This window comes from Sus scrofa, chromosome 6 (assembly GCF_000003025.6).
Source record: "Sus scrofa isolate TJ Tabasco breed Duroc chromosome 6, Sscrofa11.1, whole genome shotgun sequence".
Classification (NCBI taxonomy): Eukaryota; Metazoa; Chordata; class Mammalia; order Artiodactyla; family Suidae; genus Sus; species Sus scrofa.
This window is the reverse complement of record NC_010448.4, coordinates 132,331,191-132,355,829: the sequence shown is the minus strand read 5'-3', so window position 1 is coordinate 132,355,829 and position 24,639 is coordinate 132,331,191. Positions and strand designations below refer to the sequence as shown.

Sequence of the window (24,639 nt, the reverse complement as noted above, 5' to 3'; positions counted from 1 at the left end):
TTAGTTAATTTTGTTAAACATATACTGGATCAATTTTACATTATTTTAATTACCTTTTGGAATAAATGGTTTGGTGAACAAATTCACTTGATGTTCAGGATCAAACAAAATTACCTTTCCTCTGGGTAGGCTTAAGTTTCACAAAATGATTTGGAAATGACCTCCTTTGCTTTCATCTAAAAATATCTTTGGATTTAGAAAATGATTAAAGTTGGATATATTGTATTTTAGGCCAATCATATTTTACCAGCTTCACAGCTTATTCTTTCTTTAAAAGAGGAATATAATGAAACGTCACCAAACAGATGTCCCCCCTTTGAGGAGAAGCTTGAAATTCATTCAGTATCATAGTATTTGTAAGGCTGATTCAACTCATTTCTGCCCCCAAACACATATCCTTTTCTGGTAAGTTCATGAAGTTTCCTTCTGACAAGATATAGGAATGAAAGCTAGATAATCAATAAATGTTATGATTATGGCCAAATCAGAGATATTCTGATTTATATCTGCAATGTGTGTGTGTGTGCGTGTGCGTGTGCGTGTGTGTGTGTGTGTGTGTGTGTGTGTGTGTAGTATGTACCTGTTATACTCATATCTGTAATTAGGCAATCCCTGAAATACTAGATAGTTATATACTAGATCCCAGATAGTTAGGTAGTACATAAGAAATCCATATAACTGTCTTTCATCCACTCCAATTAAGGCCATCCACGGAGCAATTTAGGAGAATACAAATATAATTTGCCTTTTTTTTTTTTTTTTGTCAATGTGAAATTAGCAAATTAATCTAGTACCCAAAGATAGCTCCCTCTCTCTCTTTGCTTACAGAAGTAGTTCAGTTAGAGGTGATTTTCGTCCCAGGGAACATTTGATACTATCTGGAGAAACTACTGGTTTGGGTGTATGATATCTGGACACACTACGGGTTTGGGTTGGCGGTCGGGGTGGGAGAATATTGGTACTACTGACCTCTAGTAGGTAGACATCAGGCATGCTGCTAAATGCACAGGACAGACTCCCACAACAAAGAATTATTCTGCCAAAAATGTCAGTTGCCTCCATAAATGAAAAACTTCTCATAGGAAAAGGGGAGCGGTTTCTTTATTATGTGTCTCAACTCTATAGTACCTTTATCCCCATACCCTGACTCCTTATCATTCTGATCTGTTTCTGGCCAACTTTTCATCCCTCAGAGCCCCCAGGGCACTGATCACCTCATCCCTTGGAGTTTTGTTTGTGTGTCATCTGATTTTGATGACATACCCCTGGGTTAACACACCACTGTATCCCTCTGAACACTAGTGATGGATTTGCTTTTCTGTATCCTATACTGGATTATACATCTCCTGAGAATTGTACTTTGTATTGCTAACATCTAGCATAGTGTGTGGGACATAATTGTCCTAATAAGCCTTGTTGTTAAATGAAATTAAGCTCACCTCAAAAAACAATACTGTACAGGGTGTTTGGATTTAGCTTAAATAGCATCGAAGATACCACTTCAGGAACTGCATATTAAATATACAAATTGTACTTACTGACCTAAAAGCAAAACTGTTTAAAAAAATATTTTAAAACATAGCCAGTTGTAAGTAGAGGTCTGCCTACATATTTATTTATATCTGTATAGCTGTATATATTTTAAAACATAATCATGTGTTTATGAAACATGGCGTGATTGCACATACATATATTTTTTCAATAAGGTATACATTTTAATGAAGACACTCCAAGATAATATCATGAATATATACACATACCTAAATGAAGCATATTTTCACATTTATATCATTCAATTTTCCAGACTCTAATGACTGTTTATAGTTAATTTGCCAAATATTATATTTGCAATAAAATGGGGAAAAGCCCTCTCTAAAGAACATGGATAACTTTAATAAAATCATTCTTATTTTTGTGTTTTATGTTTTCTTGATCTATGCATGTGCTTTTACAAATATGGTCAATAACAATACCAAATTTTGAAAATTTATCTGTACAGTTGAATAATAAGTGATGAGTTAACTTATTAATTGATACTAATAAGAGTCCAGGACTACCTTCTGTATCATTTGTTATACCTTTCAATAGTAATATTGATTACTCTGCATTTGGCCATACTGTGACCCTTTATTACTTTGCAAACAGAAAGAATGAAGTCAAAACCTGCCAAGTTTTTGATTAGTAAATGTTATTATAAGGAAATAATATGGGTAAATAAGAAGTTTACTTCAATAGAGCTTAAAAATTAAGAATAAGCCTTATGTTCCATTTCTGGCTCTGCCATTTACAAGCTATAAGACTTTAAGCAAGTTATTTAATCCCCTAAGCCCTCAGGTTCATCTGTAAAATGGGTACAAGACTGACATTTATTAATACCTACTTCATAATGTTTTGTATAGATACAGAAAATTATATAAAAAAGCATTTATGTATATGTTTATGTGTGCCCATATATATATACACGTATATGACTGAGTCACTCTGCTGTATAGCACAAATTGGCACAACGTTGCAAATCAACTATACTTTAATAAAAAAGTATAAAATTTTATAAGAGTCTTTTTTATATGTCCATAGACACACAAGTTAGTTCAATAAACAGTGTCTATTCTAACATAGTAGTAGTTGTAACCATGTTAGAAATAACAGCAGTGGTAGGGTACTGTAAATTCAGAGTTTCCTTTAAAATATGGTAAATATATCTAATAACATTTCTATAACTTTACAATTGGATTTATATTAGAAGAAAATTACAAAAGAAATTCTCTTACATGATTTCTTCTTAGTGCAGTCGTAATATTCAGCATTACTCATTTTCTTAACTACTCTAATCCTTTTTTTTTTTTTTTTGTCTTTTTGCCTTTTCTAGGGCTGCTTCCTGCGGCATATGGAGGTTCCCAGGCTAGGGGTCTAATCAGAGCTGTAGCTGCCATCCTACGCCACAGCAATGCGGGATCTGAGCTGCGTCTACGACCTACACCACAGCTCAGGGCAACACCGGATCCTTAACCTAACCCACTGAGCAAGGCCAGGGATTGAACCCTCAACCTCATGGTTCCTAGTTGGATTTGTTAACCACTGCCCCATGACAGGAACTCCCTCTAATGCTCTTTTTCTCTCCTACTTCCATCCTTCTGTTGCATATAACATTAATCTTATCCCCCATCAATTTATGATGTTGTTTGCAGGTTTGTTTGAAAAAACTTTAGAGAGTGGTTTCCAGGCTTAATTTCTTTGGTAAACCCAATAGCATTTTTTTTTTTTGCCTCTCCATGTCCTGCCATAGCTCACCAGAATGACATTATCATAAATACAAACCCAGATTTTTTTTTTAAGGGTGCATCATAGCTGAGAGAAGCTGTGAAATATGCAAATTTCTCATCAAACTAGAAGAATTGCATCCATTTTTCCTCCACTGATCCCATCAGGCCAATGTGCCAAACCTGTCTTTGAAAATAGTTATTTCTACAAGATTAATCATAGAAGTGGAGCTCAACAATTGCTTTTCTGAATGGAACTGGAATAATGAATGTTCCTGATAAAAATGGTTTCATAGAGACTAAAATAGTCGTGAGTCAAATTATCACGAGTTTTTTGTTGTTGTTATTCTATTCATTAATTTTATTTCTTAGAGTAAGTCAATAACTAAAGAGGAAAATAAGACCCAGTTACCATTTTGTCATCTAGGCCTTCTTGGTCAAAGTTTTCTTAGAATTATTCTTTTCATTTTTGTGTAAACTATATCGCAAAGTTCATAAAATACAGTTATTATTAGACTTTAAAATTTTAACTTTTTGTTTTTAATTAATTTAAAAATAATTGAGGCACAATACTCATTTCAAAAGTAAGGAAATAAAATGCTTTAGACTGTATATTGGGATGGACTACTATCTTTTAAATAACATGTTTTCAAAGCTTAATAAATAAGCTTATTAAAATCTATATGAATTATATATAAATTATAATATTATACAGTAATATATATACATATATAATGTAATATGGTATGTATACATATGTATGTATAATTATGAACAAAATAGTATGGATCCTGACCCCTACCTGGGGATGAGGAGGGGGTAAAACACAGAGCTTTATCTTTGGCCCTTGCTTTTTCTACATTAAATGTGAACAAAGAAAATGAAATTATCTAGATTATACCTTAAACAAACCTGAAAAAGATAATCAGTACTATATGTGACAATAAGAAATAAATATAACAACACAAGATAAGTAATAATACAGTAAATCAATTGAAAGCATGAAATGCACAGCTTTAAATGTACTCTCTAGCTAAGAGCCTTAGAAAGAAAAAGATTTATGGGTTTTAGTTAATCATGTTTAATATGCACCGATGGTAAGATCTGGTTGTTTAAAAAAAATACCACCACCTTAGGCTAAATTAATAGAGATTGTAAGAAAGACATTGGAAAGAATAGTCCCATTAAATTCTTTAATTATTAGATCACATCTCACAGATTGCAATTAGTTTTTTATATTTAAAGGAGAAGATTGAAAAACGCAATGTATCAAAAAATATGTGGCCAAGTTGGAGAGGGATTTAAAAACTATGTTATATGAGAAACAGTATAGGAACTAAAGTGTTTGGTCTAGCAAAGAGAAGACTAAAGGGAAATATAATAAATAATGGATATGGATATCTTTCAACAAATATTTATTGACACCCAGTGGCAAGCACTGTGCTTAAGTGTTAGATAAAGAGAGAAAATAAGAAATAAACTCAACTTTTATCCCTTTGTTAAAGTACTTTAAAGTCAAGAGAAAAAGACAAGACTTCAAATAAATAATCACACAAATGAACATTTGATAATAAATAGTGATAAGAAAGGAAAGAAAATGCTACAATGATAAAATAAGCAACATGATCTGATATAATTGGGATGGAGTATATTGTCAGGGGAGGCTCTCTGAAGAAGCAACATTTGAATGAAATAAATAAGGGAGGGGGGCAGACTTCATTCCAAGCAGGGATAATAGCAAATGCAAAGTCTCATAATCTCAGCCCCCTAAGGTGGAAAAGAGCTTAGAGAAACTGAGGAATGGAAAGAGGAGAGGATGATTAGAGCATAAAAATGAATAAGAAGGAATTGTGTGAGCAGCAAGTGGAGCCAGACTGTGGTAGCCCTTTTGAGTTAAGGCGTCTATTCTCAGTGCCAGAAGAAGCTACAGAAGAATTTAAGCTTAGGGTGAGGTAGGCGATTAGCTTTTTACAAAGATCACCCTGGCTTTGCTTGCACCTTGTGCTAGAAGGGGCTAGGGGTGGTGAGGGATCTATTTCAGAGGTTATTGCAGTAGCAGAGGCAAGAGACAAAGGTCATTTGGCCTCAAGTGGAGAAAGTGGAGATTGAATAAAAAAGAGAGATCCGAAAAGTATTTTGGAGGTAATAGCAAGAATGAATTGAATGTAATTTTGGAGAATGAAATATGGTGCCAAGCAAGACCCCATTTTCTGGTATAACTACATGGATTACTGACAGAGAGGTGAAAAAACTTTAAAGCAAATGTTTTGTTTTGGCCACAATAAGTTTGAGAAGCAGGATCGATTGAACGACAACAACAACAACAAAACCTGTGAAGTGAGTTTTTATATTATATTCACCTGGAAGCCTGAGTGCAGAATTTTTTTTGCTTTCTTCAAAAAACAGATCTACCACCACAATGTCAAATTTACCAGAAGGTCATTTTCAATTTAGTCCACAACTCTTTTTAAGAAGTATACTATCCAAAAAAAAAAAAAAAAAAAAAAGACTGCCTTAAAAGGTGTTAAGTTTCCCCTTGCAGTAGTAGCTATGGCAGAGGCCAAAGTCTACAGATGTTTTTCAAAAGATTTCTGCACTTTGTGGATGACTGGATGTGGGTCTCTTTCAATACAATTTTGTTCAATGCCAGGTATCAAGTTTTAAAGCCTTGAAAAGAAATCAGATTGTCACTTAGGTCACTGCAGGTGTTTGGTAAACTATATTTAATTGCTGATTACCTGACACCTGGCTACCAGAAGGGCTATTGATCACATCAAGTAACTATTAGTTGTTTACTGAAATGTGCACACTTTCCCTGTCAGGTAAGCTAAGATCAGCATCATGCTAGAATTGGGTTACAGAGGTTAGAACTTGCTAGTTCTCCTTCATTCCCACCCTAAACTCTCCTTGTGCTAATGGCGCTAATTTATAATGGCTTGCTTTCTCGCTGTGCTTAAACTTAGACTCAAATCTCCTTTTCCACCCATCACTTCCAGACAATCAATATGCACTGATTGGCATTGTCATTTGAGATGATATTCAACCCAGTTGTCATGAGTGCGCAACCCCATGACTCACAGTTCTTAAGGGTGTCTACCCTCAGAGACTCCACAGGGGATAGAACGCTATGATGATTTCTTCTAGGCCCAGGGTGTACTGCTGAGAATCAATACCACTTGCCAGGCGGAACTTTCTTCCCCTGCACCCCCATTGGTCATGCTTCATTTTTTTTTTTCTTTGAAAAAGCTTTGTAAATGAAAGTTTCTGCAGTATGGCCTATATAAATAAATGCAAGTGGAAAGATCACTGTGTCCTTAAGTTTGTCGTGATATTTTGGTGTGTGATCTTGCCTTAAATGCAGAGTGGGAGAAAGAATTAGCCACATAGGTGTTTCATGGTAGACACTGTGCATGATCAGAGCCAGAGATTAGAGGCAAAACATCTCAATCCACAGGGGGGGAAAAAGCTTATTTTTCTTTTTCATAGACTGTAGTCTTCAGTAATAATTGTGAGCCTTGTGATTTTGGTGCAGGGATAGTACCTATCACATTAGAGTTCAATTTTAATATATCTAGAGCTCTTTAATAAGACAATCTGTTAAGACTAGGACACTGACTGATTAATAAGTTGGTTCAAGTAGACTTTCATTCGGGTCTCAGGAATAAGTGCTCTGTCTAGTTGATAAATTTCCGCACTAAACACAAATGTTGTTATTTGTCATATACTAACTGTTTTAATGGGCCATTCTTCATGATCTTTAACAACTATCACTTGATCTCTAAGACTCAGATGTCGCACTGCAATCCAGCTACATTCAAAGAATCTAAGTTTACATGAACTACAATACAAAAGAAGTAAAAAATAATAATTTCATCTAGGGTCAGAAATATATTAAGCACATTAATGAAGATGTGAACAATAAGCAGTGACTCAGGGCTGTTATTTTTCTCCACAGCAGAAGAATAGTAATCAATCCAGACAGTTATATCTTCAGATCCTCAGGTTTTAATAAAGGTAAGTCTAAGAATTCTATTTAGACTTTCAGACCATTACATCTTGAACCATCAGAAATAATCAGGTACATTTTAAATCAGCTGGGGGATAAACTGATCGATTTCATACTTGTAAAACATAAACTCTAGAGGTAGCTTAATTTTCACATTCATCATTTGTGATTATTTTTCCAGTTTCTCCTTGCCTAAAAAAAAAAAATACATCAAACTCAGATTTCCCTCCAACATCCCGGCAGGCCTAGGCTATTTAATACAAATAAAACCCAAAATGCTTAGAAATGAAATGAGTTGTTTTTTAAAGAGGTTCAGGGCAAGCACTTATGTCCTAAGAGTACAAAGGGATATGCTTACTTCTTTATCAGATAGTCTCTGGTGGCAGCATTAGCACATCGATGTTTTATGCATTTCATACATAATGCTCCATGTGATTATAAAATCCAGACTGTAGAGTTGAATTAAGTTTGCTGAGAATGGAATGGGGCAGGAGGAGGAAGATGTAATATTAAGAAAAATCACCCTGCTCCTTTATCTTCTAGATCTGTGGAAGCCTTTCTTTTGGAAAGTGCTCAAAGACAGATCAAATGTGATAATAAAGGTTCACTATCTGAACAGGTCTGCCCTAGAAATAGTGCTTTGGAAATTTGAGGTGGGAAAGAAAGGCAGTCTGTGCCAGAAACTGATTACATTTCAGTCATCTATCCAAAGAAGTCCCTAGTTGCTTGTAAAATGCTCCATATAATTACAGCAACTAGGGATTTTAAAGGAATTTACACATTAGCCTTTACCGTGGGACTTTCTTTGTGGGTGCATTTCTACTTTAAAATCAATATCCCTAAAATAAACTTTAATAAGATTTATTAATTTTATCTATGTGGACCTTTTAAAAGTCAATATCAAATATCTTTCTTCAGATTCTCCTTGGCATTTGAAGAAGCTTAGATATAATCAAATGTCATGCCCTCTGTATGTTAAATGATCATTGTTCTATGACTTTGCTTTTGTATACAACTTAGCCTAGTTTTAAACTTTAAAAGAGTTGCGAATCAATACAAAGACTGTTTAAAATGTATAGGTCATCATGATACATGCTCTCAGTTCTGTGGACAAGGGCCATTAGTTGCTTCTTGAGCTATTATCTTGCTCAGTGTTAGATTTGAATAACTCAGGGAAGTAGTTTGATGGCCCCCAGCTGACCCTGCACCATGAAGGCTAAAATCACTTTTTTGGAAACCATCTATAGGCTCTGTGAAAAACCAAAAGGCTTTTAGGAAGCTGTGTTCTAGAGAAGAACAGGACTACTACCTTTCATTGAAAGTACAGTAAAGAGCCTTGATAGGAAACCACACGTTTCCCATTTTTCTTTCTCAGAAGAGATGCAGTACCAACATATCCCCATGTTAAGGTTTAGAGAGAAGATTATACTTACAATGGCTTCATGTTGGGGGCTATAATTTTAACCCAAAGAAGGAAATTGACATTTTTCATTGGAAGGAAGTCAGAACTTAAATATTAAGATCTTCAGTGATGCCAGGAAAATTCTAATAATTAAGCATAAAGGAAACATCAAAATTTGTTACCCTACGAAAATAAGACCTGATTTAATCTTAAATCTCAGGCACTTGTAAATGTAAAAATCAAGCCAACCTCTCATCCCTAAAAGGTAAAAATTAAGCCTCAGAACAAAATTGGGAGCTTACTAAAAGCAATAACTAAGTCTCTTTTCTGTCTTCACTCCCCTCTCATAATGTTTAGTTTTTTGAACTATAATTTCTATGTAGTAAATGTTTCTCTACTATCCTGGAAAACCTATTAGAAAATGAATTCATAATAGTGAAACTGTACCGGTGAGGCATACCTAAAAAAAACATAATTTAGCCAAGATAGCCAAAGTAAATTGTATCTCTCCATTTGGATAAAGTGGGGAGAACAATATTCTAATACTTGAACATGGCTAACTACCCAGTGGTAAGGATCACCTCTATTCCAATGTCTATATCTACCCCATACAACAAGTTATCTTTAGTCAGCTTACCTTTCCCCCCCAACACACCCAACACTGTTAGACACTGAGTTGACTCAAAACATCAATAAGTGCAGATGTATAATATATGGCACAAATGAACCTTTCCACAGAAAAGAAAATCATGGACATGGAGAACAGACTTGTGGTTGCCAAGGGGGAGGGGGAGGAAGTGGGATGGACTGGGAATTTGGGGGTAATAGATGCAAACTATTGTCTTTGGAATGGATAAGCGATGAGATCCTGCTGTATTCACTGGGAACTATATCCAGTTACTTATGATGGAGCATGATAATGTGACAAAGGGAATGTGTATGTGTATGTGTGACTGGGTCACCTTGCTGTACAGTAGAAAATTGACAGAACACTGTAAACCAGCTATAATGGAAAAAATTAAAATCATTTAAAAAAAAGAAAAAAAGCACAGATGTACTTATCATTTTATATTTCTGCCCCTTTCCTGGACTTTTTAAATAAGCTTTACATTCTTTTGTTATTTTCTAGTAAAGCATATTTTACATGATCTATAGAGAATCTATCAATCTATATTAGGATAGGGTTTTGTTGCTTATAGTGTAAAAACCCAATTAATAGTGGCTTAAATCAGCTAGTATCTTTTTTCATGCAAAGTCTGGAGGTAGTGTGCCCAGGAATAGCATGGCAGCAGCAAAGTCATGAGTTATCCATAGGTCCCTGCTGTCTTTCTGCTCTGCCACTTGAATGCTAGCTTCTCTTCTTTAAGGTTTCTTTATGTTTGCAAGACAGCAGTAATGCTGTAACCATTATGTCCTTTTTCCAAGCATCTGAAAGGGCAAGGGGAAAGAGTTGTGTAGAATCATTCTATTGCCGTCTTTGAAAACCACCACCATCACACACCCCCAAATTCCTGTTTATATCTCATTATCCACCCCTATTTGGAAAAGAGGTTGGTAGATAATTGGTAGACAGACATACTGCTATTTCCCAACAATGTATAGATCCTGTTACTTAGGAAGAGGAGGAGACTGTATACTAGACGGGTAGTTCATAGTCTCTCTTACACAATCTTTAAATTTGTTCCTTAAATGTGCTTCCAAGATGACTTATTTGAAGGATCTGTAACCTCAAATTTAATGCAAAATACTTCTCCAAAAGCTAGATGGAAATTCTGTAGCTAAGATCTTTTAGCATCATATGCCTGCCTGAGCAGCATCATATTTTAGAAGTGAAAGCTCTAAATATAAAATGCAAGTTTAAAGTAATTCGATTTAATCAAAACTGCCCAAACCACCAATTGTTTTTGAGATGCCAATTTATTTTCCACTTCTGAAACTTTGAGGTGATAGGCATTTGTGGTTTAAGCAACTGTTATTTTCAAAGCTTAAGAGAATCAGAGAAAAATGGTTGGTTTCACAGTATAAAATGTTCCTATTCTGTTTTGCCTGAAACATTGTAGGTTATCAACACATTATTATATTGCTCTAGAAATTGTGATCTTTATAGATTAATTGTTATCTGACAACTGTGCTAGTGCAGATTCTCATCTTTTGCTTTTCCAGTTTTTAATTTGAATGAAGGTAAAATAGAAAATTGTCATTTTGATTAAATTGGTCTTAAGTAAATCACAGTATTTTTCCTCTTCCAAGAAGCTTTTTAGTGTCTAGCTGGTATTTGCCATAAGCTAATAAACTAGAAAGTCACAAGATTAAAGGGTATTAAAATATGAACTTTCCTGACCATATTTAGCATCCCATCATCATGATGAGGATGACCAAAAATATCTGAAATATGCTGATGTTTTTTACAGAAAAATAGGGTCAGAAAATAATCTCAAGTACTAACCCAATGGAGATTAATTTAAACAGATTTCTCAAACTGTCACATGCCACTGAATGAAATACATGTGATACCCTGCCTGGATCATGACATCTGTAGATCAGAGCTGATTAAAGAAAAGAGAGGTCTATATTTTTATATTAACAAGTCTGTACATTTTCTTAGAGAATATCCTATGGCAGAAGAACAAACAGAGAATGGAACTCTAATTTAGCTAACTCCAATAAAAATATTTAAGATATTTTCCAGATCAGAGTCAAGATACTATACAGAGGTTAGTTATCTAGAAAATTTAGATATCTTCAGGTTAGAAACTATTATTTTAAACTGGGATATCTTTAAAGTTTAATCAAATTAATGGATCTTTCCTATTATACCATTCCGTTATCATCATAACACATAAAAGCTGTTAACACATGGCATACCTGATCATCATCACTGCTAGTTGCCAACAGATGTATCAGTCAACAACAAATGTATTCTAATCATGTCCTGGAAAGAACTTTCTCACACTTTTGGAGGGTGACATCTGCACCTTGTAGAAGTGCAAAGAAGTGTTTAAGGTCCGCATTACTGACACCTGCTATGGGCATTTGAGAAAACATGTAAGGGTTGCCCAGAGGATGTTTTTCAGGAATTTAGAACACAAATTAATAACTGCTGTTACTAACATTTTAACAACAGATTAACTTGCTTAAGTACATACATTACTGAATCACACATTTCACGATTGTTGGAAACATGTTTTCAACTTATTTTCAGGTCCCATAGTACCTGGTACAATGCCTGGTAAATTGTATGCTCTCAATAAATATTCAATTATAATGTGTATTTTAATTTATAAATCAAACCAAAGCATCAGTTGAAATGGGGAAGATTTTTTACATTTCCTTATATTCATACCTCATTTAGTTTCCTTAAAAACAAACAAACAAGAAACGGAGTTCCTGTCGTGACACAGCAGAAATGAATCCAACTAGGAACCGTGAGGTTGTGGGTTCGATCCCTGGCCGACCTCGCTCAGTGGGTTAAAAATTCAGCGTTGCTGTGAGCTGTGGTGTAGGTTGCAGACACAGCTCAGATCTGATGTTGCTGTGGCTGTGGCATAGGCCGGCAGCTGTAGCTCCAATTGGACCTCTAACCTGGGAACCTCCATATGCCACAGGTCTGACCTTAAAAAGCAAAAATAAAATAAAATAAAATAAAAATAAAAAATCAAATAGTATGGACCTTTCCTGAATAATAGGAAATATGCAAGAATACTAAAGACAATATTTCTTAGAGATATTTTGCATTTATAAGTTACATGGATGATTCTAGGGAAAAAAAAATCATGCCACTAGTTAGGCTCTGAAATAATGATTTGGTAAATGTTGACCCTTTGTGTGTACGTGATTTTTTTTTTATATTTTGGAACAATGATATCCAAGCAGAAGAACATAGACAATAATATATCCACTCGCAGTCATGATAGAACTGCGCATAAGTGCTTATCATTTTCCCCATTATTGCCTCCATGTTATATTTATTTTCCCCAAATAATTATTAGCTTTATATAAATAATACACTTTATTCCCTTGCTAGTGGAAAATGCTGTTTGACATTAAGGAAAGGTCAGGTATCATGAATGGGAAACCACAATGAGCATTGCCTTTAAGGATTATTGAATTAAGAGGTACATATATTAGACAAAGTATAGAAATCAAATAGCTGCCATGTTAGCAGTGCCCTTTTACATGCCATAGATTTATTGACATTTGCTAAATATAAAGAAGTTGAAACTGTGAGTGCTTAGTATGCATTATGATGAAAAACCTAATATCACTTCCCTGAAGATTTTATGAGAACATTTTAATCAAGGTAAATTTGTCAATTGATTTGGACATCAGATTGGAATATAAATCAAGCAGGGTATTTAAATTTAGAAAATACACACTAAAAAAAATAGTTAAGTCACTTATATCAGTTAAGTTATATCTGTTGACCTAGGTACAAGTTAAATCCATATTATCCACATGCATGCACCAAAATATTCTTGCTATGGGCCCAAATCGTACCTGATATTTTGATGGGACAAATGGATTCTGCAATTCACCATGGTGCTTATTGCTATAGATGTCATGATAGTAGCTTTTCAGCTGAAATGAGAAGGCAATAATTGTCCAACTTCATACCTTTCATTTAAATACAAAATCACAGTGTTGGAGTTCCCATTCTGCCATAGCAGAAATGAATCCCACTAGTAACCATGAGGCTGCAGGTTTGATCCCTGGCCTCGCTCATTGAGTTCAGGATCCAGGGTTGCCATGAGCTGTGGTGTAGGTTGCAACTGCGGCTCAAATCTGACATTGCTGTGGCGTGGGCCAGAGGCTATAGCTCCGATTCAACACCTAGCCTGGGAACCTCTATATGCCCCAAGTGTGGCCCTAAAAAGCAAAAAAAAAAAAAAAAAATCACAATGTAGATTTTTATATTCACAACTAAGCTGGAAGAAGTCAAAATAAATATATACATTATTCAAGGTTCTAGAATATTTACTCTCACAACTTTTTTTTTTCCTGTTAGAAAATACAATTTCTGCACTCAATTCTGGAGTCTTCTATTTAGTTACCAGTATATCTGATCAGTAAAATACAGTTTTTACAAAGATTGAGTGAAAAAAATCATAAGAATCTTTATAGCATTTTCATAGTTTTTCATATGCCAATCAAATTGGTTAAGTACTTGTGGTATCAAATGGATTTCTATTCATCAGATTTAGTGAGATCCATGTTCTAAGAGTTTCAGGAATGTTAAATTCAAAACTCCTCATGGAAATATACTTTATTCCCGGGTAAGTGTTCTTATTTGCCATTACTTGATGACATGGCCTTTGAAACTTAGACAAGCTTGAAGTATATCCAAAATGTTAAGTGTATAATGATAATACTTTATATGAAATGAAATGGATAATCCTAACATAAGTATCTTTTGCTTTTTTAGCTTATTTTCCCTAGTAATGTATTAAAGCTAGAACATTGGTTTTAAAAAGAGGGAGGGAGGTGGACTTTTACATGGAATTTGAGTTGAGGAGTTTTTGTTTCTGTCTTCTCATTTTTTAAAGCTGTATGTTTGCCTCTAGTTTTGTTTTGGTTTTTTCCTCAGAGAAAAATGAATCATTATAGGACTGTAATATTTCACAATGAAGTGAGCTTAGAGTTCATACACTAGAAAGACTAGTGGCCTGAGAATTAAGAAACTAGTTTCTGAAATGAACTCTAACATCATCCAGTTGTATAGCTCTGGGCAAGACACAAAACCTCTCTAGACCTTGTAGTCATTGTTCATGGTGTTGTAAAGAGAAGATATTGGCATGAATCATTTAAAGGCATTTATTATGTCAGGGTTTTTTTGCTTGGCATCTACCAGCTACTAGAGGACACAAAGAGAGATAACCCAAATGCAGAGTTTTTATTACCAACCAGGGCTCCTATCCTGAATCTGCTCTTCTACTTAGAGAAAGCAAACTGGAAAAAAAAAAAAAAATGGAGAAATAGCAGGGAGCTGTTTTGCATTTGTTTGTTTGTTTTGTTCGTAGAGTCTCAAGCCAAAGGACCCATCCCTTTAGATGCCTTTACCCTGGGGACCTCCCTCACCCTCTCCACATACAGAGATAAGGGTTCACTGTGTTATCCCCATGACCTTTCCCCCCAAAGATGTCATTTCCAATCCTAATGGAAGGTGATAGGCAAGATACTGTTTTGTGTGGGAATCCATCTCTTTGAGACATTTTGACTTTGAAGCCTATGAGGAATCTTTCCCATCTACTGTGTTTCACTGAGCCTCATTTGAATGATTTAACCTTGGGTAAGAATTTTTCAAAAAAAACCCAAAAAATAAACAAACGAACAAACAAAAAAAATGGAGTTCCCATCGTGGTGCAGTGGTTAATGAATTCAACTAGGAACCATGAGGTTGCGGGTTCGATCCCTGCCCTTGCTCAGTGGGTTAATGATACGGCATTGCCGTGAGCTGTGGTGTAGGTCACAGATGCAGCTTGGATCCTGTGTTGCTGTGGCTCTGGTGTAGGCCGGCGGCTACAGCTCCAATTCGACCCCTAGCCTGGGAACCTCCATATGCCGCAGGAGCAGCCCAAGAAATGGCAAAAAGACAAAAAATAAATAAATAAATAAAAAGGAATTTTTCAATAGCATTTTTGAGCATGACAAAGTTAAAATGGAATCATTAGACAGAGGTGTAGAATCACCTTGTATCCTTGTTTCAGCTTTGCCATTTATCGTCTGTGTAACAGAGCAAGTTACTTGATTTCACGAAGCCTCATTTTGCCCACTTGTAAACAGCAGCTCATGGGAGGATCTTCCTTACAGGATCTTCTATAGCATCTCTGGATTTTAACCTCATGCTGCACTGACCCCTTATTACCTCAAGCTCTTTAGCACTTTATGCTTCCTACCCTACCCATTGTGGCACCCTTCCTCCCAATTTCCATAAAAATGATTATCTCTTTGACTTATTTGATACTTCCTAGAAGAGCACATAGGAGCCATATGGAATAGAACTTTTTTTTCTTTAAGTAGATGAAAACATAATCTAGGTTTGGCATATATTTGGTACCAAAAAATATTAGTTAATTCCAAGCTTCAAGTACTTGCTGAAGTACTTGAAGTATTGGCCAGTACTTGCCCAATATGGACATGTACTATATGTATGGCCAGTGAATAAGATCTCTACTTACTTATTGCCTTGCAAGTTACAATCAGAGTGTGGCTAACTGCTGGCCTTAGCATCTTCATAACCACAATGGGCTGCAAGAATCACTGTGATGTGAGGCAGGTTGGCCAGACATATGGTCAGGACCACAAGAAGGCAGACTTGGAAAAGACATGAGCTTCCAGCATTCATTCATCCACCATCCTTTCATGTGATAAATATTTACTGTGATGTTATTATAGGACCCTGAAAAATACTTTTCTCCTGTAGACATTCTTATTAGGGAAGACATTCAATAAACAAAGAAACAAATGAGCTAGTTGAATAGTAGCTCATTTGATAGCATTGGATAGTGAACACTTATAGTGAACAAGACAGTTTTTAAAAGGTAAAGAGATAGATAGTGATGGGGTGGGGTCTATAGGTGATTAGGAAGTCCTCTAAGTGGAAGTAATTTTAAGCTGAAATCTCAATGACAAAGAGGAGCAGACACAGAAAGATCTCAGATAAGAACATCCCATTCAGAGGAACAGCAACAGAAAAAACACTTGGGAAAGAGAAAGAAGATCCACATGGCTAATGCTCACTGATTGAGAGAGGGTATGTGGTCTAGATGAGGTCAGAGAAATGGGCAGGGCCAGACCTGTTCAACTGAGGAGTAAATGAGGGATGGAGAGAAGAGGAAAAACAAGACTGAGAAAGTAGCCAAAGCACCATTTGAGCACATGTAGCTTCAAATTTCTGCTCTGTCCCTTGCTATTTGTGTGAACTTGAGCATGTTACTAAACTTCTCTGAACTTCAATTCCAATCAATAGAATGGAAGAGAGAATAACTACTCCTCACACATCTTGTGAGTATTAAATGAGACAGTGAATGTAAAGAGCCTAGTTCAGCACTTCGCATATAATAAACACTCAGCAGTTATAGTAACATATCAATATAATTCTTACTGTGATGATGTGGTAGTGGCATCCTGGTGTTGGAGGTGGTGGCAATTATCTTCAATTTTCTTTTTTTCTGTCTAAGACATCTTTTACTGAAATAAAGTAAAATTTTTGTATGGCAAAAATTAACCGAACTACAATATGATTTCACTATCTCTGTTTATACATGAAAATATGAAAAATAAATTCTTTCTACTAGATTCTGGCCACTAGGAGAATACCCAGTATATTATTAGCAACGCATATCCAGTGTGGCCTGAATCCGAGTTGGTTTACAATCCCAGCCTCCAGATCCGGTTTTCATGGTAAGTTTGAAAGAGCAGCAAGCATGGGACCTTTCCCAGTATTCCCAGAACAGCAGGAGGTTAACAGCACAGGGTCTATAGCTGGCCGGCCTGAGGTTTTGATGTGGTTCAACTACTCATCAGCATGAGCCTGTGCAAGCTCTTCATCTTCCTTGTGTCTTGGCTTCCTCATCTCTACAAACAATACCTAGGCCTTGGCAATCTTTTTTTTTTTTTTTTTCTTTTCTTTTCTTTTTATGGCTGCACCTGCGGCATATGGAAGTTCTCAGGCTGGAAGTCGAATCAGCACTGCAGCTGCAGGTCTATACCACATCCATGGCAACATGGGCTCTGAGCCACATCTGTGACCTACATTGCAGCTTGTGGCAAAGCCGGATCCTTAATCTACTAAGAGAGGCCAGGGATCAAACCTGCATCCCCACAGAGGCTATGTCTGTTCTTAACCTGCTTAGCCACAACAGGTCTTGGCAGTCTCGAGAGCATCAATTAGATAACGCATGTAAAGTGCGTATTACAGGGGTTTTTTTTACATAAAATAAATTTTCAAAAGTATTAGCTATTATTAACTATTATTATGAGCAATCATCCAGTCTTTCTGCCATACGAATTTTATTCCTTTTAAACACTTTTCTAATTTTAGGATGAAAGATTGGAAAATGACTTACATGTTGCAACCTCCCCAAATATAACCCAGATATTAGTGGCTTTGAAGAAATTCCAGTTTTACAATTGTGATTTTTTTTGGCCAATACATTAAGTTACATGTATAGACTTTTCTTCAAAGGCCTTAGTAAAGGGAAAAAACAAACATACAAACAATAAAGAAAGTAGTTTGTTAGTATTTAAATGGGGCCATCAATGGGTAGAAAGATTTCAGGTGAATCTTACTGCATTCTCTTTTTTTTTTTTTTTTTTCAGATGGCCTATTAGCACATTTATTTTTCCAGAATTGGCACTTGTAAAAAATGGCTGCTCACCTCTGCCTAAAGTCATTATCACACATTGATTATCAGTCAGCACCTTAGAGGGATTAGTTGCCAGTCAGTGACAGTAAGAATTCTCCCAGGATAAGTGTGTAAAAGACAGTGGAAGCTGAGGGGCAGGGGGAAGTGTAGAAAAAAGGAAAAGAAAGACGTTTATGGTGACGATTAAATGAATTGGGTTATGTCCAGGGCTTAGCATATTCCTTGGCTCACAGTACATTCTGTTACCTCTAATGAGCCCTTCCTGTGACTAACCATTACAAATTCCTCTTTTTACCAATGAGGAGATTAAGTGACTTACCCATGGCCACATATTTGGAAGAGCCAAAATATGAAACTACATTGGTTTGAATCCAAAGCCTGATGAATGCCATGATAACAATAAGATAAAGATATGTTTTCTTAAGCATTTGCACATGCTTTTGCATTAAAATGCCTACAGTTCTTTGTGAATTATTTCACCGGATCCTTACACATATGCAACCCCCCCAAACCTGTTAAATATCATTGCCCTATTTTGCAGATAAACTTGCAAAGCTCAGAATGTGCAACTAATTTCAAATCATACAGCCAGAGCTGGATCTTGAACCCTTAATTTCTCTTAGTCCAGTGTCTTCCCAGTATACCTCATTTCATTCATTTGCTAATTGATTGCACACACAAAACATCAAAAGGCAGTCCACATAAGTCAGTCCCTTACCTCCAAACCAAAGATTCTTATTCTTGTTCACACATAACAACCCCCACAATTTAGTGTGAGAAATAAAATTTATAAGCACAAAAGAACTTAAAGATCCATTCTGAGGTACAGATAAGCAAATGTTCCCACACATTCCTCCCACCTCCATTTCCCCCTAATACTGGTCATTCAAAACCACTTTTGGAAAGAGGAATACAATGCATGCATTTCTTCCCCCCACTGGTCCCAGTTTTTACTGTGTTTGAGATTCCTTCCTTCATTTATGCTACGTTTATGAAATCCTACTAATAACTAGACTCCTCTACCAAGCACTGGGGCTATAGTCTTCAAAAAAAAAAAAAAAAATTACCTTTCTCTCAGGGGATTTAGCAGTTCTTACAATGTTTAGTGGAAAACTTCTATTTCAGAACATAGTAAAATCAGTGGAGTCTAGATCCTAAAATTTCCTAACACTTCTTCCAAGCAAGTCCCTGCTTTAAGTGCAGGGCTGCTTTAAGTGTGGCTGTTTGTGAGACAAGAGAGATTATTATCATGGTCCCATTGTGATGACCTTCACTTTATCATTTCTTTCATTCCTGATTAATGTTCGGTGGCCTTGTCTGAGTTTCTCTTCTGCTATGCCAATCTGCTGCTTCCAGACCTGCTTTACCTCCCTTTCTTGCCTGTGACATTCAGAACGGGATTTCTGAAAGTCATTTGTGTAAGCTATAATAATGCTGCTTTTTATAAATATACTGATAAAAATATGAATGTGACTGATTGTGATACTAATCAAGGATTCGAAAAGGGAATATTTTCAGAGCAGCTCATTGTAATCCCTCACTTCACTCTTGATGTTGATTAGAAACGGTTTTCTAGTTTTCTAGTTTCAAATATTAGCCAGACCCAAAAGCTGTTGAGACTAAATCTTGATAGAGCCACTTAACTATGTCCATCTTCTTTGATCTTCCATCTGAAGATCAAGTTGGGAACACTTGATCATTGCCTCGGCAATGTTCTTGTGTTCACTGCCTAGGTCACTGATGACTGTTAATATGAAGTGCAGCTGGGTCTATATATTTATGGCTATCAGTGCCCAAGGTTATTCTCTTAACATCATAATACACGAGTGAGGAAATGACTCATGCTCACTTGGGGTGTCTTGACAATCTGATCCTCCTCTGCAAAGAGTTCGTAAATATCCCATGTGTCATTCTAGCCCTCCCAAATCTCACTGAGGATACCATTTCTTTTAAACTGGAAGAGACTGAGTGGTCCTTATGTTTCTACAGCTGCCAATAGGCATGTCTTCTTTTAAGTTCATCACCAAGTTATTCCACTGTCCAGAACTACTTTCTTATAAAATCCTCTATTTGTCTACAGGATTTGGTAGAAAACAACAACAACAAAAAACTACTAATGAGAGTTATCTAATATTTTATTCACTGGAGTGTTCTTTTGTTTAAAATGATTCTAAGAACATGGGACTGTACCAAATGGTCAGTCTCAGTCATCTGAGATTCCATTATGTGTCTTGGGAATTAGGTGAGTCTGCTAAAGTTTTCAGTCACCTAATTTGCAAATTAATATCCAAATAGGGCCAGAAGTCTTAGGTCTGTGAAACATAACTCTCAAACTTCAATGCTTAGTTTTTTCCAATAAACTTCTTTAAGTAGAAAAAACACATGTTTATGGATATGATTATGTTAGAAATTGTCTATCCTGAATGTGGTGTTGACTTATTACAATTAGCAGTTCTCTTAGCTTAATGTTCCTGGACCAGGCACTAGCATATTAACTTATAGTAAAAGGTCAAAACTAACTGTGAGTTCATAGTGATGGAAAGTAAATGACTTAACTAACATGGGGCAGAGAATGCCCTGGGCTCCAAGAATCTCCTTCACAACTGCAGACATTACTTTAGGCTAACTCCATCATAAACCTATAAATTTAATAACAATAGGTAATAATTTCACGGCATTCACCATGTGCCAAATAATGTCCCAAGTAATTCCTTATTCCACCTACAGCAAGTATTGGTATCTCTCTTATACAGATGAGGAAATTGAGGCACAGAGAGGTTACGTCACTTGGCTAAATTCAGACAACCTCCAAATGGCTGAACTAAAAATTGAACCCAAACAGTCTGACTGCGTCACTCAAATTCCTAACAGGCATGTGGTACAGCTTCTCACTGAACTCTGCTTATAATTGCTGGGTGTTAAAATACCCTCTTCTTGCCCCCTGTTTTTAAGAGTCACACTCTTTTCTTCTCCCATCTCATTACACTATTCTAATGCATGGAATGCTCCTCCTCCATCTTCTTTGCGGTACTATTTCCCATTCATCCTACAAAACTCAGTTCATGGTTTACTCACTCCGTTCAATCTTTGGTCTAATTTAGATGTACCCTCCTCAGTGTACCCAGTGTGCCCTGTATGTGTGTATATGTGAGTGCACAATAATTAATACTTATCAAGCATTGATATATGCTAAGCATTAATGCCTTTCATGAATAACTTTGTTCCGTCTTTGCAATAAATTTTAGAGAATGCACTCCATTTCACAGAAAGAATATTGCTGCGTAACTCAGCAGAAGGCCCAATGGCACCTCCAGCTCAGGCCATGCTTGGAAAATTTGGACCTGCTCAGAGCAGGGAAGATGTTGGCTGTTTGGCCTTAAGGATGGTTGTCCAGACAGCAAGCATTCCTAAAAAATAAATAAATAAAAAGAATATTACAGAATAGGGGTAACGAAGGAATTTAAAATTGGAATTGATTAATTAATGATAACTGAGAAAGCCAGGATTTAAACTCAGGCACTCTGATTCTGAATACCTTTCTCTTAAGTACAATATCCACATACATTTTGTATTATAATCATATTGCTTCTATTGTTTTTTTCATCTTTACTGAAAGAACCTTGAGAGGCAGAGCCATGACTTATATTTGATTTTGTATACCTGATTCCTTCTGTGGTGCCTAGAAAATAAATATAGCTTAAAATTTTAACTGCTGTATTTCTGAGTCCTCCTTATTGGTTCCCTCCTTTTTTTTCCCCTTTAGTCCTTCATGTAATACTTACTTCATGGTGTTTCCCAGGGTTTCATTTCCTAGTCTTCCCGCTTTTGAGGAGATTCACTGCTACGGCTTTGGTTCCCATCTGTCTACTCACAATTTTCTAATACAAAGTACCAGCACGGATGTCTCCTGGGGTTTTCCTTCTCCCTATCTTTGTACACCATAAACTTTCTGTCTAGAATGTCTGTCTTTCCTTTTTCTGATTTGCAAGCTCCCAGTTCTTCTTCTTCTTCTTTTTTTAAAATAATCTTCTGATTTCAGCTTTGTAGGGTTCATGTGTTATTTCTTTGTATTGTTTTATCTATGCCTCTATGATAGCAGGACATATGATTTGCATCATGTTACAATTATGTTTACCTGCACTTCTTCCCTCTAGGAGACTATCAAAAAGAAGTGTATTATATTCATTTCAGGATCTCCATGCCTAGAAGAGTATATCACATAAAATGTGCTCAAAAAATCACTTTGTAAAGTAATAAATGAGAAATCTGAAGAACATGTTTTGAATAATACTATATTTACAAGATGCTTTTTATGTGGATATTGTGTTACTCTTTTATCATTTTGTAATGAAAGTAATTTGAAGACATTGTTATAAACAAATAGTATATTATTAACTCTTTTATTTCCACATATAGATCTAACATAAGAACATTAATATTTTACTCTGCCTTTTTCATGCTTTTTCAATGTATTATAATTAACAGTGGGAGGGCACATTAACCTTATCACCAATATCTAAGCCTCTGCTTTTTGAAGAGTCAAAATCCTTTGCCCAACTTGTGCTTGCCTGGGGTTATGAGTCCACATCAATGCTTCTGGTACAGAAGCAATTTTTTTCTCCCTACTAGGGTAGCAGGGTCATCTGATTGGACTTTCCATGGTCCTGGCTGAATAGGAAGGGAATTAAATTGCAGTGTCAAAGGAAATTACTCATTCTAAGAAGCATTCACATATTATCTATGGCCAAAACCATCTCTGACACTCATTTATGATTAAAATTAAAAGTAAGAAAGAAGAGTCAGTTTGGCAGCACTTCTATGACAATAAAAATGTGAAGACCAAATTAAATCGATGGTAAAAGTCTGTGGCATGCCAGATAAGAAAGTGGTTTGCTCAGTGGTGTTTTAGGGTTTAGACGCCTATCCAAGGGGACGAGGAAAGGAACTGTGTGCGTTAATGTGAGATGGTCCAAACAAACTTCATTCTACAACGAATCTTATTTAAGTTGATGCCCGATAAGTACAAGTCACTGAGGCATCTCGTGGGAAGATTTTAAAGAGAAAAGGTCTTTTCCGATGAAACTCTAAAGGTTTAAAGGAAATAAGTCTCTAAAACAAGCTCATTCTTCATGTTGTCCGTAAGCATATACCGTTCTGCCTAATTTTATTTTTACCATCATCTCAGTCACATATTTGAAAACTCTGCATTTTCTCAGGTAATGGGTGGTTATACTGTGTGACGGAAAAGATAATAATTTGATAACATATCCCTGAAATAACATGGAGTTGAGGTAAAATGCATTCTTTAAGACATTTCAAAATTAAAAAGCCTGGCTTAAAAACTGTGTTGAATTCGACGCCTGTAGAGGAAATAAAATTAAAATGTTAGATTTAAAAAGAAACTCAAATTGATTGTTAGGAGTAAAAATGTTATTTTGAAAGGCCATGGAACTATTCTAGTTTCTGGAATAAATATAGCAGCAAAGATAGTTTAAATGAGAAAAGCTTCTAGATTTATTTAAAAGATGTGTCATCTCTTTGGCCTCTTCACACGGGGCAGACAGAACAAAAATGATTTATCAGCTGGTCTATTTGCCTTTTAGAAGACTGTGATTTGTTTCTTACATAGGCCTATTTTTACGCTTTCATTTTCTAATCTGGCATTTAAACACTTGAGTCAGTTTTCTCAATTTAGGGAACATTTATTTTCTCCTTATAAAAGCAGGTTCTTTACAAATTTGAAGTAATAGTTTACTATTTACTTTATTCTGATTCTTAAGCATTTTAATGGAAATGATACTTAATGTTTCTTTCATGTGATGACACTACTCAGTGATTTTTCATTTCCATAAAAATATGTTTGTGTGGCTCACTGGAAATTACATATATATTTATGTATCCATTGTGTACCTATCTGCTAAAACACATCAACACTAATGGAGAATTTGCATCAATGACTCTAGCAAATGTTAGTAATTATATTTATTTTAGATCAAACTTGGAAGTAAAACAAATATAAATTCAAGTTTTTAAATTTTTGTATTTTCCTCTAGGAAGTGTGAATCTCATGAAAACTAGAAAACTATTATTTTCTGAAAAAGAATGTGTTCGACTCAAACAGGGTTGTTGACCATTTCTGTGAGTGGAACAGAACTTTCTAAGTTAGTGACAGATTTCCTGAACATCGAGCTTACAAAGCAAAGATTGTTTTGGACCCAGCTACAAGGCTGGACTTATAATGTTAACAAGTATAGTTATTTAAGCATAGACAACCATTTTAATAACAACCAAAATTTCCTGCAGCCTTTTCTTTTCCTTAGTTAAATCCTTATTATAAATACCCTAGTTAATCAATTTTAAAGATTACTTAAATGTCCATATGTTTTAGATCTTAAGAACTCATAGAAATTACAAAAAATATTGAAAAATTAGTTACATTCAGATTGATCAAGCCAAATTAAATGTGTATTCCAATTTTATCACATAGCATTTGACAATTTTATGTTCATTTTATGATGATTTTGGAAGAAATTGATTGGCTTTGTCTGAATTTGGCTATGCTACTAAATGATATCAAGCTATGCTTTCACTATGATTCATAGGTCA

At 35.5% G+C, this 24,639-nt stretch overlaps 1 protein-coding gene across 3 annotated transcripts in view; it reads left to right on the top strand.

Annotated features, from left to right (window-relative positions):
• ADGRL2 (adhesion G protein-coupled receptor L2) overlaps positions 1 to 24,639 on the top strand; it is a 639,025-nt gene that overhangs the window by 10,277 nt on the left and 604,109 nt on the right. For all 3 annotated transcript variants that reach the window (XM_021096376.1, XM_021096387.1, XM_021096375.1), the window contains exon 2: positions 7,216 to 7,274. The gene's annotated coding sequence lies outside the window, so the exon portion shown is untranslated. The remainder of the gene's footprint in view (positions 1 to 7,215; positions 7,275 to 24,639) is intronic.